We start from the raw sequence: 15462 nt of genomic DNA on the forward strand, positions 1-15462 counted from the left end.
AATTTCGTGACGATCCGATCAAAACTGCGACCTGTAGCGTGATTACAAGGTTTAGATGGACAGACGGACAGACGGACAGACGGACGGACGGACGGACGGACTGACGGACGGACACACATAGCCAGATCGACTCAGCTCGTCGAGACATTCATTTTGGTATATATAAGTATGGGTCTACGACCATTATTTCGATGCGTTACAAACTTTTTCGGCAAATCCAACTTATAATACCCTCCCCACATAGTGGTGTAGGGTATAAAAAATACTGTATCCTATCATCGTGGACGTGTACAGGGGATGACTCAGCGGACTCAGGGGATGACTGGAGGTAAGTTATTGTTTAGAAAACCAGTCAATTTGTTAGCAATTTGTTTATTGTTTCAATTTTACTTACAGATGACAACGGCCAATACTATCATTAATGTGCTTAATATCTGAGTTATTAAGTATGACTTGTTGTATTAATGGTCAAAACTAATTGCAATAAAATGAAATAAACATATTTAGCATTGACTTCATTTTTGTTCATTACGTGAGTATGAAATGACTTCATAACATGAATGAAATCCTACGTTGTATCAATGAAATTTGTCATTGATTTTGAACCAACATAAGGCTTCATTGCATAAATGAAGAACTGTCATTACAACAATTAAAGTATTTCATTGCATTAATGAACAAGTTTCATTGCATCAATGAAGGACTTTCATTGCAATAATGAAAAAAGTTTCATTGCATTAACGGAAAAGTTTCATTGCATGAATGAAGGAGCTTCATTGCATGAATGAAGGAGTTTTATTGCATTAATGAAAAAGTTTCATTGCATTAACGAAAAAGTTGCATTGCATTAATGAACAATTTCGTTAATTTTACTTCAATGAAACTCAATGAAACTTTTTTCATTTATTCAATGAAGGCTCAAAATCAATGACTACTTTCAATGATACAACGTAGGATTTCATTCATATTACGTAGCTTTTTCTTTCAGTGTATAAAAAAATAAAAACAACAGTTCTAAGTTGTACATCAACCCACTCTACATAACAAAAGAATTTACTCATTTGACTAACTACATGCAGATGGCTAACAAAATCCCCCTGTTTTTAAGTAGTTACCCTCTTTTTCAGGCCTAATTGCATACCAGTCTTCGAACGTAAAATAATGCTAAGTATAGGTTTAATAGGAAGTCCTAGTGGCAGCAATTCATATTCTCGTAGAATTTTACAAAGAACCGTTTTCATTTCAAGCATTGCGAATCGTTGACCAATACAATTCCGTGCGCCAGCACTGAAAGGAACATAAATGAAGGGATTAGAAATACTAGATTCGTTGTGCCGTTCGGGTATAAATTCCGTTGGATTATCATAAATTGACGGCTCTCTGAGTGCATTGAATATTGAGATTATGAATTGAGTACCAGCTGGAACAGTACCATCACCTAGTTTGGAATGAGCTGCAAATAGAAGAAACAATATATTAAATCTGCATTTTTAATTACAACATTTGGCTAATATTTTCTGAACTTACTGTAGTGAAAATCTTCTGTAATTTCCCGTCCTATAACAGGCACAGGAGGATATAAACGTAATGATTCTTTAATAACACATTCCATATATTTCAAATCATTTAATTTAGACAATGTGAATGGCTCAACAATGTTTGCCCCAATGATATCATATATTTCATCTAAGAGCCTCTGCTGAACTTCAGGATGTCGAGACACCAGATATAATGTAAAACTAAGCGCTGTAGTTGTTGTATCATGACCTGCAAACATAAATGTATCTACTTCTTCGCGTATTTCTTCATCTGAAAGCGGTTCGCCATCAGTTGTTGTTGTCTGTAGTAAGACATCCATTAGAGCCATATGTTTTCTGATACCGATATTATGGGGATCATGATTCTTCTCATTATTTATATTGGTTTTAAAACTTTTCTCCAACTCTCGCCGCCTCTCTTCAATAACATTTCTTGTAAATTGATGCACTGTGTTTATGAGTTTATCTTGTTGCAGCTTTTCAAATGGACACAAAATGGAAAAAATCTTTTCATTTCAAAGATGGGCTAGAATAAAACGCCGATTCATAAGAGCAGTTAATCTGAAATAAAACGATATAGTTTGTTTTTGTGTTACTTGCATTCGGTTTTGTATTTTGGGTGGCTTCTTTCTTTACATTGGTGGGACGCCTGTTGATCTAAGACAGAGTACGCATTGGACAACACTAAGGACAATTAACAATGTGTGTTTCGTTTATGTGAAGATCTATTGAATAATAAATTTCTAATTAAATAATTCTTAATGCATTGTAGTTAACTCATTTTTAGCTGAACAAAAGTTCTTTATTCATAGCAAATAGTTTTGAATGTGGCTTGACTGTCCTTTAAAGTCGTAGCATGTACTGCCTTAACTCATCGATCTTAAGGCGAAAGGGCAATACGAGGGGTATACACTTTCATACGGGCAAAATGTGCCTCATCGAAATAATGGTTTTAGTCGTTTGGACGAAATCAGTTTCAGTCAATTTGGAGTTGATTTAGCCATGTCCATCCGCCTGTCTGTCTGGCTGGCTGGAGCCCACGATAACTCCCAAACGGATCAACAGATTCAGTCTAACATTTGGCTTTCGTTATATTTTGCCCAAACTTAGTTTAATTTCAAAGATGGGTTATATCGGTCCACTCCTTCCGGTACCTCCCCTGTGCGCACGATAACTCTTGAAGGTAGTAACCGAATTGGTCCATACTTTGAACATCGTGAAATTTCTACCAGACTTAGATGAGGTTCCAATATGGACTCAATCGGTCTACTCCTTCGGATACCTTCCACGAAACAACTTACAGCTTTTCACTTTGCACTTATCAAAAAATAGTTATTTTGAAAAATGATAACTTTTTTTGTTCCACGAAATAACTTTTCAATTTCTATTTGCAGTTAGCAATTTTTTTTAAACCGTTCTCTTTAGCAAAGTTGTTGTGCTCTCTTGCTTAATTATTCCGCCGTCTTGCTAAGCCTCTCAGTTCTCTTGCAAAGTGTGGTTGCTATTTGTTCCACAGAAAATTTTATCATCTTTGCATTATTTTCTACTTAGTAATGATAAATTATAAATAAAATAAATTAAATGAAATAAAATAATATGAAGTGAAATGAAATAAAGTAAAACAGATAAAATAAAATAAAGTGAAAAAAATAAAATAAAATGAAGTGAAATAAAATAAAGTAGAACAAAGTACAATAGAATAAAATGAAATGAAATAAAGTAAAAAAAAAAATAAAATGAAGTGAAATAAAAGGAAAATTGATTAAAATGAGATAAAATAAAATGAAATAAAATAAATTGAAATAAAATTAAATTAAATTGAAGCAAGTAAAACAAAATAAAGTAAAAAATATTAAATAAAGTAAAGTAAAATAAAATAAAATCGATCATTGGTGGCGTCGTTTTTTATTGGGATAGCTAATACAATTTTGTTTTTTCAAAATTGTCTGGCTTTATCCCATTGTTGTTGTTTTATTATTTTAAAACAACTAATTTATTAGTGGAAAAAGGTTGGCATTGTTCGCCAAGGGGTAAGGCAGGGAAGTCTAGCTTTGATCCACGCCACTGGATCTCATCAGTTCCCTTGTTTCTTGTTTGTGGATATTCTCCACCGAAGTTGTACTCGTTGAAGAAGTTATTGAAAAATAACTTCGGGGGAGAATATCCGCAAACAAGAAACAAGGGAACTGATGAGATCGAGTGGCGTGGATCGAAACTAGTCTTCCCTGCCTTACCCCTTGGCGAACAATACCAACCTTTTTCCACTAATAAATTAGTTGTTTTAAAATAATAAAACAACAACAATGGGATTAAGCCAGACTTATATAAAATAAAAATATACTCTCAAATAGTTTAGGCTAAGTGTAAAATCGAGAAACATCGATCTGTATGAGGGTTCGGAGTTTGGAAGTTCGGAATGGGGTGCTTCGCAGGGTGGAACTTCGGAGGGGATGGTTCGGAGGGTGAATGTTCGGAATGGGGTGGTTCTGACGTTGGAAGTTCGGGATAGGGTGGTTTGAAGTTTGGAATGGGGTCGTTGCCAGGGTGGAATTTCGGAGTGGGTCGTTGGTTTGAAAGTTTGGAAAAAAGAAATCCGATCCTTATAATTTCCTAAAAAATATTAAAAAAAACACTTCATTTGTCTTCCTTGTTTGCCCTTAAAAATCTTTAAAAACACGTCTATTGTCTTCCTTGGTTGCCCCTAAAAATCTTTAAAAAATCCAAGCCTATTGTCTTCCTTGTTTGCCCTTAAAAATCTTTAAAAACACGTCTATTGTCTTCCTTGGTTGCCCCTAAAAATCTTTAAAAAATCCAAGCCTATTGTCTTCCTTGGTTGCCCCTAAAAATCTTTAAAAAATCCAAACCTATTGTCTTCCTTGGTTGCCCCTAAAAATCATTAAAATATCCACGCCTATTGTCTTCCTTGTTTGCCCCTAAAAATCTTTACAATATCCACGTCTATTGTCTTCCTTGGTTGCCCCTAAAAATCATTAAAATATCCACGCCTATTGTCTTCTTTGGTTGCCCCTAAAAATCTTTACAATATCCACGTCTATTGTCTTCCTTGGTTGCCCCTAAAAATCTTTAAAATATCCACGCCTATTGTCTTCCTTGGTTGCCCCTAAAAATCTTTAAAATATCCACGCCTATTGTCTTCCTTGGTTGCCCCTAAAAATCATTAAAATATCCACGCCTATTGTCTTCCTTGTTTGCCCCTAAAACTCTTTAAAAAACACGTCTATTGTCTTCCTTGGTTGCCCTTAAACATCTTTAAAATATCCACGCCTATTGTCTTCCTTGGTTGCCCCTAAAATCTTTAAAATATCCAAGCCTATTGTCTTTTTTGGTTGCCCTTAAACATCTTTAAAATATCCACGCCTATTGTCTTCCTTGGTTGCCCCTAAAATCTTTAAAATATCCACACCTATTGTCTTCCTTGGTTGCCCCTAAAAAATCTTTAAAATATCCACGCCTATTGTCTTCCTTGGTTGCCCCTAAAATCTTTAAAATATCCAAGCCTATTGTCTTTTTTGGTTGCCCCTAAAAATCTTTAAAAAAATCCAAGCCTATTGTCTTCCTTGGTTGCCCCTAAAAATCTTTAAAAAAATCCAAGCCTATTGTCTTCCTTGGTTGCCCCTAAAAATCTTTAAAAAAATCTAAGCCTATTGTCTTCCTTGGTTGCCCCTAAAAATCTTTAAAATGTCCACGCCTATTGTCTTCTTTGGTTGCCCCTAAAAATCTTTAATATATCCACGCCTATTGTCTTCCTTGGATGCATCTAAAAATCTTTAAAATATCCATGCCTATTGTCTTCCTTGGTTGCCCCTAAAAATCTTTAAAATATCCACGCCTATTGTCTTCCTTGGTTGACCCTAAAAATCTTTAAAATATCCACGCCTATTGTCTTCCTTGGTTGCCCCTAAAAATCTTTAAAATATCTACGCCTATTGTCTTCCTTGGTTGCCCCTAAAAATTTTTAAAATATCCACTCCTATTGTCTTCCTTGGTTGCCCCTAAAAATCTTTAAAATATCCACGCCTATTGTCTTCCTTGGTTTCCCCTAAAAATCTTTAAAATATCCACGCCTATTGTCTTCCTTGGTTGCCCCTAAAAATCTTTAAAATATCCACGCCTATTGTCTTCCTTGGTTGCCCCTAAAAATCATTAAAATATCCACGCCTATTGTCTTCCTTGGTTGCCCCTAAAAATCTTTAAAATATTCACGCCTATTGTCTTCCTTGGTTGCCCCTAAAAATCTTTAAAATATCCACGCCTATTGTCTTCCTTGGTTGCCCCTAAAAATCTTTAATATAACCACGCCTATTGTCTTCCTTGGATGCCCCTAAAAATCTTTAAAATATCCACGCCTATTGTCTTCCTTTGTTTCCCCCTAAAAATCTTTAAAATATCCACGCCTATTGTCTTCCTTGGTTGCCCCTAAAAATCTTTAAAATATCCACGCCTGTTGTCTTCCTTGGTTGCCCCTAAAAATCTTTAATATATCCAGGCCTATTGTCTTCCTTGGTTGCCCCTAAAAATCTTTAATATATCCACGAATATTGTCTTCCTTGGATGCCTCTAAAAATCTTTAAAATGTCCACGCCTATTGTCTTCCTTGGTTGCCCCTAAAAATCTTTAAAATATCCATGCCTATTGTCTTCCTTGGTTGACCCTAAAAATCTTTAAAATATCCACGCCTATTGTCTTCCTTGGTTGCCCCTAAAAATCTTTAATATATCCACGCCTATTGTCTTCCTTGGTTGCCCCTAAAAATCTTTAAAATATCCACGCCTATTGTATTCCTTGGTTGCCCCTAAAAATTTTTAAAATATCCACTCCTATTGTCTTCCTTGGTTGCCCCTAAAAATCTTTAAAATATCCAAGCCTATTGTCTTCCTTGGTTGCCCCTAAAAATCTTTAAAATATCCACGCCTATTGTCTTCCTTGGTTGCCCCTAAAAATCTTTAAAATATCCACGCCTATTGTCTTCCTTGGTTGCCCTTAAACATCTTTAAAATATCCACGCCTATTGTCTTCCTTGGTTGCCCCTAAAATCTTTAAAATATCCAAGCCTATTGTCTTTTTTGGTTGCCCTTAAACATCTTTAAAATATCCACGCTTATTGTCTTCCTTGGTTGCCCCTAAAATCCTTAAAATATCCACGCCTATTGTCTTCCTTGGTTGCCCCTAAAATCCTTAAAATATCCACACCTATTGTCTTCCTTGGTTGCCCCTAAAAAATCTTTAAAATATCCACGCATATTGTCTTTTTTGGTTGCCCCTAAAAATCTTTTAAATATCCACGCCTATTGTCTTCCTTGGTTGCTCCTAAAAATCATTAAAATATCCACGCCTATTGTCTTCCTTGGTTGCCCCAAAAAATCTTTAAAATATTCACGCCTATTGTCTTCCTTGGTTGCCCCTAAAAATCTTTAAAATATCCACGCCTATTGTCTTCCTTGGTTGCCCCTAAAAATCTTTAAAATATCCACGCCTATTGTCTTCCTTGGTTGCCCCTAAAAATCTTTAATATATCCAGGCCTATTGTCTTCCTTGGTTGCCCCTAAAAATCTTTAATATATCCACGAATATTGTCTTCCTTGGATGCCTCTAAAAATCTTTAAAATGTCCACGCCTATTGTCTTCCTTGGTTGCCCCTAAAAATCTTTAAAATATCCATGCCTATTGTCTTCCTTGGTTGACCCTAAAAATCTTTAAAATATCCACGCCTATTGTCTTCCTTGGTTGCCCCTAAAAATCTTTAATATATCCACGCCTATTGTCTTCCTTGGTTGCCCCTAAAAATCTTTAAAATATCCACGCCTATTGTATTCCTTGGTTGCCCCTAAAAATTTTTAAAATATCCACTCCTATTGTCTTCCTTGGTTGCCCCTAAAAATCTTTAAAATATCCAAGCCTATTGTCTTCCTTGGTTGCCCCTAAAAATCTTTAAAATATCCACGCCTATTGTCTTCCTTGGTTGCCCCTAAAAATCTTTAAAATATCCACGCCTATTGTCTTCCTTGGTTGCCCCTAAAAATCTTTAAAAAACACGTCTATTGTCTTCCTTGGTTGCCCTTAAACATCTTTAAAATATCTACGCCTATTGTCTTCCTTGGTTGCCCCTAAAATCTTTAAAATATCCAAGCCTATTGTCTTTTTTGGTTGCCCTTAAACATCTTTAAAATATCCACGCTTATTGTCTTCCTTGGTTGCCCCTAAAATCCTTAAAATATCCACGCCTATTGTCTTCCTTGGTTGCCCCTAAAATCCTTAAAATATCCACACCTATTGTCTTCCTTGGTTGCCCCTAAAAAATCTTTAAAATATCCACGCATATTGTCTTTTTTGGTTGCCCCTAAAAATCTTTTAAATATCCACGCCTATTGTCTTCCTTGGTTGCTCCTAAAAATCATTAAAATATCCACGCCTATTGTCTTCCTTGGTTGCCCCAAAAAATCTTTAAAATATTCACGCCTATTGTCTTCCTTGGTTGCCCCTAAAAATCTTTAAAATATCCACGCCTATTGTCTTCCTGGGTTGCCCCTAAAAATCTTTAAAATATCCACGCCTATTGTCTTCCTTGGTTGCCCCTAAAAATCATTAAAATATCCACGCCTATTGTCTTCCTTGGTTGCCCCAAAAAATCTTTAAAATATTCACGCCTATTGTCTCCTTGGTTGCCCCTAAAAATCTTTAAAATATCCACGCCTATTGTCTTCCTTGGTTGTCCCTAAAAATCTTTAATATATCCACGCCTATTGTCTTCCTTGGATGCCCCTAAAAATCTGTAAAATATCCACGCCTATTGTCTTCCTTGGTTGCCCCTAAAAATCTTTAAAATATCCACGCCTATTGTCTTCCTTGTTTCCCCCTAAAAATCTGTAATAAATCCACGCCTATTGTCTTCCTTGGTTGCCCCTAAAAATCTATAAAATATCCACGCCTATTGTCTTCCTTGGTTGCCCCTAAAAATCTATAAAATATCCACGCCTATTGTCTTCCTTGGTTGCCCCTAAAAATATTTAAAATATCCATGCCTATTGTCTTCCTTGGTTGCCTCTAAAAATCTTTAAAATATCCACGCCTATTGTCTTCCTTGGTTGACCCTAAAAATCTTTAAAATATCCACGCCTATTGTCTTCCTTGGTTGCCCCTAAAAATCTTTAAAATATCCACGCCTATTGTCTTCCTTGGTTGCCCCTAAAAATTTTTAAAATATCCACGCCTATTGTCTTCCTAGGTTGCCCCTAAAAATCTTTAAAATATCCACGCCTATTGTCTTCCTTGGTTGCTTCTAAAAATTTTTAAAATATCCACGCCTATTGTCTTCCTTAGTTGCCCCTAAAAATCTTTAAAATATCCACGCCTATTGTCTTCCTTGGTTGCCCCTAAAAATCTTTAAAATATCCACGCCTATTGTCTTCCTTGGTTGCCCCTAAAAATCATTAAAATATCCAAGCCTATTGTCTTCCTTGTTTGCCCCTAAAAATCTTTAAAAAACACGTCTATTGTCTTCCTTGGTTGCCCTTAAACATCTTTAAAATATCCACGCCTATTGTCTTCCTTTGTTGCCCCTAAAATCTTTAAAATATCCAAGCCTATTGTCTTTTTTGGTTGCCCTTAAACATCTTTAAAATATCCACGCCTATTGTCTTCCTTGGTTGCCCCTAAAATCTTTAAAATATCCACACCTATTGTCTTCCTTGGTTGCTCCTAAAAAATCTTTAAAATATCCACGCATATTGTCTTTTTTGGTTGCCCCTAAAAATCTTTCAAATACCTACGCAAATTGTCTTCTTTGGTTGTCCCTAAAAATCTTTAAAATATCCACGCCTATTGTCTTCCTTGGTTGACCCTAAAAATCTTTAAAATATCCACGCCTATTGTCTTCCTTGGTTGCCCCTAAAAATCTTTAAAATATCTACGCCTATTGTCTTCCTTGGTTGCCCCTAAAATTTTTAAAATATCCACTCCTATTGTCTTCCTTGGTTGCCCCTAAAAATCTTTAAAATATCCACGCCTATTGTCTTCCTTGGTTTCCCCTAAAAATCTTTAAAATATCCACGCCTATTGTCTTCCTTGGTTGCCCCTAAAAATCTTTAAAATATCCACGCCTATTGTCTTCTTTGGTTGCCCCTAAAAATCTTTAAAATATCCACGCCTATTGTCTTCCTTGGTTGCCCCTAAAAATCATTAAAATATCCACGCCTATTGTCTTCCTTGGTTGCCCCAAAAATCTTTAAAATATCCACGCCTATCGTCTTCCTTGGTTGCCCCTAAAAATCTTTAATATATCCAAGCCTACTGTCTTCCTTGGATGCCCCTAAAAATCTTTAAAATATCCACGCCTATTGTCTTCCTTGGTTGGCCATAAAAATCTTTAAAATATCCACGCCTATTGTCTTCCTTGGTTGCCCCTAAAAATCTTTAAAATATCCACGCCTGTTGTCTTCCTTGGTTGCCCCTAAAAATCTTTAATATATCCACGCCTATTGTCTTCCTTGGTTGGCCATAAAAATCTTTAAAATATCCACGCCTATTGTCTTCCTTGGTTGACCCTAAAAATCTTTAAAATATCCACGCCTATTGTCTTCCTTGGTTGCCCCTAAAAATCTTTAAAATATCTACGCCTATTGTCTTCCTTGGTTGCCCCTAAAAATCTTTAATATATCCAAGCCTATTGTCTTCCTTGGTTGCCCCTAAAAATCTTTAAAATATCCACGCCTATTGTCTTCCTTGGTTGCCCCTAAAAATCTTTAAAATATCCGCGCCTATTGTCTTCCTTGGTTGGCCATAAAAATCTTTAAAATATCCACGCCTATTGTCTTCCTTGGTTGCCCCTAAAAATCTTTAAAATATCCACGCCTATTGTCTTCCTTGGTTGGCCATAAAAATCTTTAAAATATCCACGCCTATTGTCTTCCTTGGTTGCCCCTAAAAATCTTTAAAATATCCACGCCTGTTGTCTTCCTTGGTTGCCCCTAAAAATCTTTAATATATCCACGCCTATTGTCTTCCTTGGTTGCCCCTAAAAATCTTTAAAAAATCCACGCCTATTGTCTTCCTTGGTTGCCCCTAAAAATCTTTAAAATATCCACGCCTATTGTCTTCTTTGGTTGCCCCTAAAAATCTTTAAAATATCCACGCCTATTGTCTTCCTTGGTTGCCCCTAAAAATCTTTAAAATATCCACGCCTATTGTCTTCCTTGGTTGGCCATAAAAATCTTTAAAATATCCACGCCTATTGTCTTCCTTGGTTGCCCCTAAAAATCTTTAAAATATCCACGCCTATTGTCTTCCTTGGTTGGCCATAAAAATCTTTAAAATATCCACGCCTATTGTCTTCCTTGGTTGCCCCTAAAAATCTTTAAAATATCCACGCCTGTTGTCTTCCTTGGTTGCCCCTAAAAATCTTTAATATATCCACGCCTATTGTCTTCCTTGGTTGCCCCTAAAAATCTTTAAAAAATCCAAGCCTATTGTCTTCCTTGGTTGCCCCTAAAAATCTTTAAAAAACACGTCTATTGTCTTCCTTGGTTGCCCCTAAAAATCTTTAAAATATCCACGCCTATTGTCTTCCTTGGTTGCCCCTAAAAATCATTAAAATATCCACGCCAATTGTCTTCCTTGGTTGCCCCTAAAAATCTTTAAAATATCCACGCCTATTGTCTTCCTAAAAATCTTTAAAATATCCACGCCTATTGTCTTCCTTGGTTGTCCCTAAAAATCATTAAAATATCCACGCCTATTGTCTTCCTTGGTTGCCCCTAAAAATCTTTAAAATATTCACGCCTATTGTCTTCCTTGGTTGCCCCTAAATATCTTTAAAATATCCACGCCAATTGTCTTCCTTGGTTGCCCCTAAAAATCTTTAAAATATCCACGCCTATTGTCTTCCTTGGTTGCCCCTAAAAATCTTTAAAATATTCACGCCTATTGTCTTCCTTGGTTGCCCCTAAAAATCATTAAAATATCCACGCCTATTGTCTTCCTTGGTTGCCCCTAAAAATCTTTAAAATATTCACGCCTATTGTCTTCCTTGGTTGCCCCTAAAAATCTTTAAAATATCCACGCCTATTGTCTTCCTTGGTTGCCCCTAAAAATCGTTAATATATCCACGCCTATTGTCTTCCTTGAATGCCCCTAAAAATCTTTAAAATATCCACGCCTATTGTCTTCCTTGGTTGCCCCTTAAAATCTTTAAAATATCCACGTCTATTGTCTTCCTTGGTTGCCCCTAAAAATCTTTAAAATATCCACGCCAGTTGTCTTCCTTGGTTGCCCCTAAAAATCTTTAAAATATCCACGCCTATTGTCTTCCTTGGTTGCCCCTAAAAATCTTTAAAATATCCACGCCTATTGTCTTCCTTGGTTGCCCCTAAAAATCTTTAAAATATCCACGCCTATGGTCTTCCTTGGTTGCCCCAAAAAATCTTTAAAATATCCACGCCTATTGTCTTCCTTGGTTGCCCCTAAAAATCTTTAAAATATCCACGCCTATTGTCTTCCTTGGTTGCCCCTAAAAATCTTTAAAATATCCACGCCTATTGTCTTCCTTGGTTGCCCCTAAAAATCTTTAAAATATCCACGCCTATTGTCTTCCTTAGTTGCCCCTAAAAATCTTTAAAATATCCAAGCCTATTGTCTTCCTTGGTTGCCCCTAAAAGCCTTTAAAATATCCACGCCTATTGTCTTCCTTGGTTGCCCCTAAAAATCTTTAAAATATCCACGCCTATTGTCTTCCTTGGTTGCCCCTAAAAATCTTTAAAATATCCACGCCTATTGTCTTCCTTGGTTGCCATTAAAAATCTTTAAAATATCCAGGTCTATTGTCTTCCTTGGTTGCCCCTAAAAGTCTTTAAAATATCCACGCCTATTGTCTTCCTTGGTTGCCCCTAAAAATCTTTAAAATATCCACGCCTATTGTCTTCCTTGGTTGCCCCTAAAAATCTTTAAAATATCCAGGTCTATTGTCTTCCTTGGTTGCCCCTAAAAATGTTTAAAATACCCACGCCTATTGTCTTTTTGGTTGCCCCTAAAAATCTTTAAAATATCCACGACTATTGTCTTCCTTGGTTGCCTCTAAAAATCTTTAAAATATCCACGCCTATTGTCTTCCTTTGTTGCCCCTAAAAATCTTTAAAATATCCACGCCTATTGTCTTCCTTGGTTGCCCCTAAAAATCATAAAAATATCCACGCATATTGTCTTCCTTGGTTGCCCCTAAAAATCTTTAACTCCTAAAAATCTTTAAAAAATCCACGACTATTGTCCTTTTTGGTAACTCCTAAAAATCTTTAAAAAATCCACGACTATTGTCCTTTTTGGTAACTCCTAAAAATCTTTAAAAAATCCACGACTATTGTCCTTTTTGGTAACTCCTAAAAATCGTTAAAAAATCCACGCCTATTGCCTTCTTTGGATGTCCCTAAAAATCTTTAAAAAATCCACGCCCATTGCCTTCTTTGGATGTCCCTAAAAATCTTTAGAACAACCACGCCTATTGTCTTCTTTGAATGTCCCTAAAAATCTTTAAAACATCCACGCCTATTGTCTTCTTTGGATGTCCCTAAAAATCTTTAAAACAACCACGCCTATTGTCTTCTTTGGATGTCCTTAAAAACCTTTAAAAACAACCACGCCTATTGCCTTCTTTGAATGTCCCTAAAAATCTTTAAAATAACCACGCCTATTGTCTTCTTTGGATGTCCCTAAAAATCTTTAAAACAACAACGCCTATTGTCTTCTTTGGATGTCCTTAAAAACCTTTAAAAACAACCACGCCTATTGTCTTATTTGGATGTCCCTAAAAATCTTTAAAAACAACCACGCCTATTGTCTTCTTTGGATGTCCCTAAAAATCTTTAAAAAATCCACGCCTATTGTCCGTTTTGGTAAATCCTAAAAATCTTTAAAAAAATCCATGCATAGTGTCCATTTTGGTAACTCTTAAAAATCTTTAAAAAGTCCACGCCTATTGCCATTTTGTTACTATAAAAATCCACTCTTATTTCCCCTTTGGTTTGAAGGGTGAAAGTTCGGAAAAAAGTAATTCGATCCTTATAATTTCTTGTCATTACCGTGTTTTCCCTATTTCCGAACAAAATCTCCCGTCGAAACGTTCAAAAATTAGGCCTTCGTCATATTTTGTCCAAACTTAGGTTCCGTTCGAAAATGGCAATATTAGTCCACAACATCCGATACTTCCCTCCAATATTTAAAAATTCCACTAAAACGTTATCTCTTGAACAGGGCAACCAATTTGGCCCAAACTTTGGATCTCTTAATATTTTTTACTCTCCTTAGGGTATATCCCCCGCTGTTGTTCAACATTTGTGTCTATGTGCAGTTTAGGGTCTGTTCGGAGATCCTTTGGAAATGTATACCGATGCTGTTCGCTATGGTCCTGTTTGCAGGAATATTATGTTTTCCGTGGACAAGTCCATGCCTCCTGGCATACTGGTCCAAAAATTAAACATTGACCCACTGAAATGACAAGTGGGCGCGATATCTTTCGAAAAGATATGACTCCAAAATTATGATCCACTTCCATAACAGACTATGTCGGTCGATTACATAAAGTACCTTCTACGCAAAAGTTTTGAACTTTATTCCTAATCCTCATTCTTGTCGGCCACTTCAAATGTCCGAAAGCGCCACAAAATTCTGCAAAAAATCCTAAATACATTCCAACTGTTCGTTGATGAAAGTTTCAATTCACATAGGCTGAGTGCACATCCCTGTCGACAAAGCCGACTGATACTTTTTCTACTTGTTTTGTTGTCAGTGCCTAACGCAAAAACTCTACTCAAACATTTATTGCGTTTTTAGGTTTACTCCTTATGCAGTTTCCCCTTCTCTGACATACTTACTCTCTTACCGCCATTGTATATGGCATATTTTTATCCGTTTGAGCATTAACATTAACGCCCATAGCTGTTTCCGTTATTATATCCAAGGTAGCTGAACACATGTACGGCAAAATGTCGAAAGGTGTCTTTGCATCGGCTCTCTAAGATAAACAATTTATCAACACCGTTGATTGTCTATCGAAAACTTCTATGAATTGTTCCAGTATTGCGAAATGGAATGCCGGGGTTATAATCTTACGCCTTACATGCCATTGTTGTCCACCACTCATTATTAAACCTCCACCTAGCCATGGTTTAAGTACTCCATACACACTTGATTTGCGGGTTTGTGTAGGATGTACTAAAATCTGCTCAAATAGCTCAACATTTGAAGTAAATATAAATAGATAATCCAATACCCATCCTTTTACAATATTTCCATATTTCGCATGCGCTTCAAATGATATTTCCATCATTCCTATAAAACAGAAATAGGCAATAACAAATTTAACATGTGAAAATATTAGAACAACATTTATCAATTAAAAAAAAGGATCAAATAAATTCAATTTTTCTTACTGTCAGGCGTGAATGTTGTTGCTTCAGCCACACAACCCAAAACAGGGATATTCAGTGGCCCAGGAATATGGTCTGTAAGTTTGCGACGATATTTTGTAGTTATATGGATTCGTAATGCCCATATTAATAAAATTAGAGCGAAAGTAATGGAAATTGCCGTGAACACGAACATTTGCCGTAACAAGTGCAAACTGATCTTCTAAAGCAATTTCATTGGAATAATATATTGGTTAATTTCGACACATTAATAAACACAAGTCGAGCGGAAACCAAACAAAGCTAATGTTTTATGAATATGTAAATGAGATTAGAAATTGATTGTTTGTTTGTGTTATGTAGATCAGAGGTCAGAAGTTCGATTCTGTAACTTGGTAACAACAGAAATACACAAGTGATCTGGAACGACTTCAAAATACAGTGCCCGTAATAAAGATAGGTTCACATGCAAATTTCTAATTTTTTGATAATTCAGATGACTTTTATTGGAATTT

The 15462-nt window shown here is 36.0% G+C and overlaps 1 pseudogene; it reads right to left on the minus strand.

Annotated features, from left to right (window-relative positions):
• Nucleotides 1-356: 356 nt before the first annotated feature.
• LOC141400787 (cytochrome P450 4d8-like) lies at nt 357-15193 on the minus strand (annotated as a pseudogene).
• Between the last annotated feature and the right edge of the window lie 269 nt (nt 15194-15462).

Source organism: Musca autumnalis, unplaced genomic scaffold (genome assembly GCF_047663935.1).
Source record: "Musca autumnalis isolate F117 unplaced genomic scaffold, ASM4766393v1 scaffold_4, whole genome shotgun sequence".
In the NCBI taxonomy this organism is placed as follows: Eukaryota; Metazoa; Arthropoda; class Insecta; order Diptera; family Muscidae; genus Musca; species Musca autumnalis.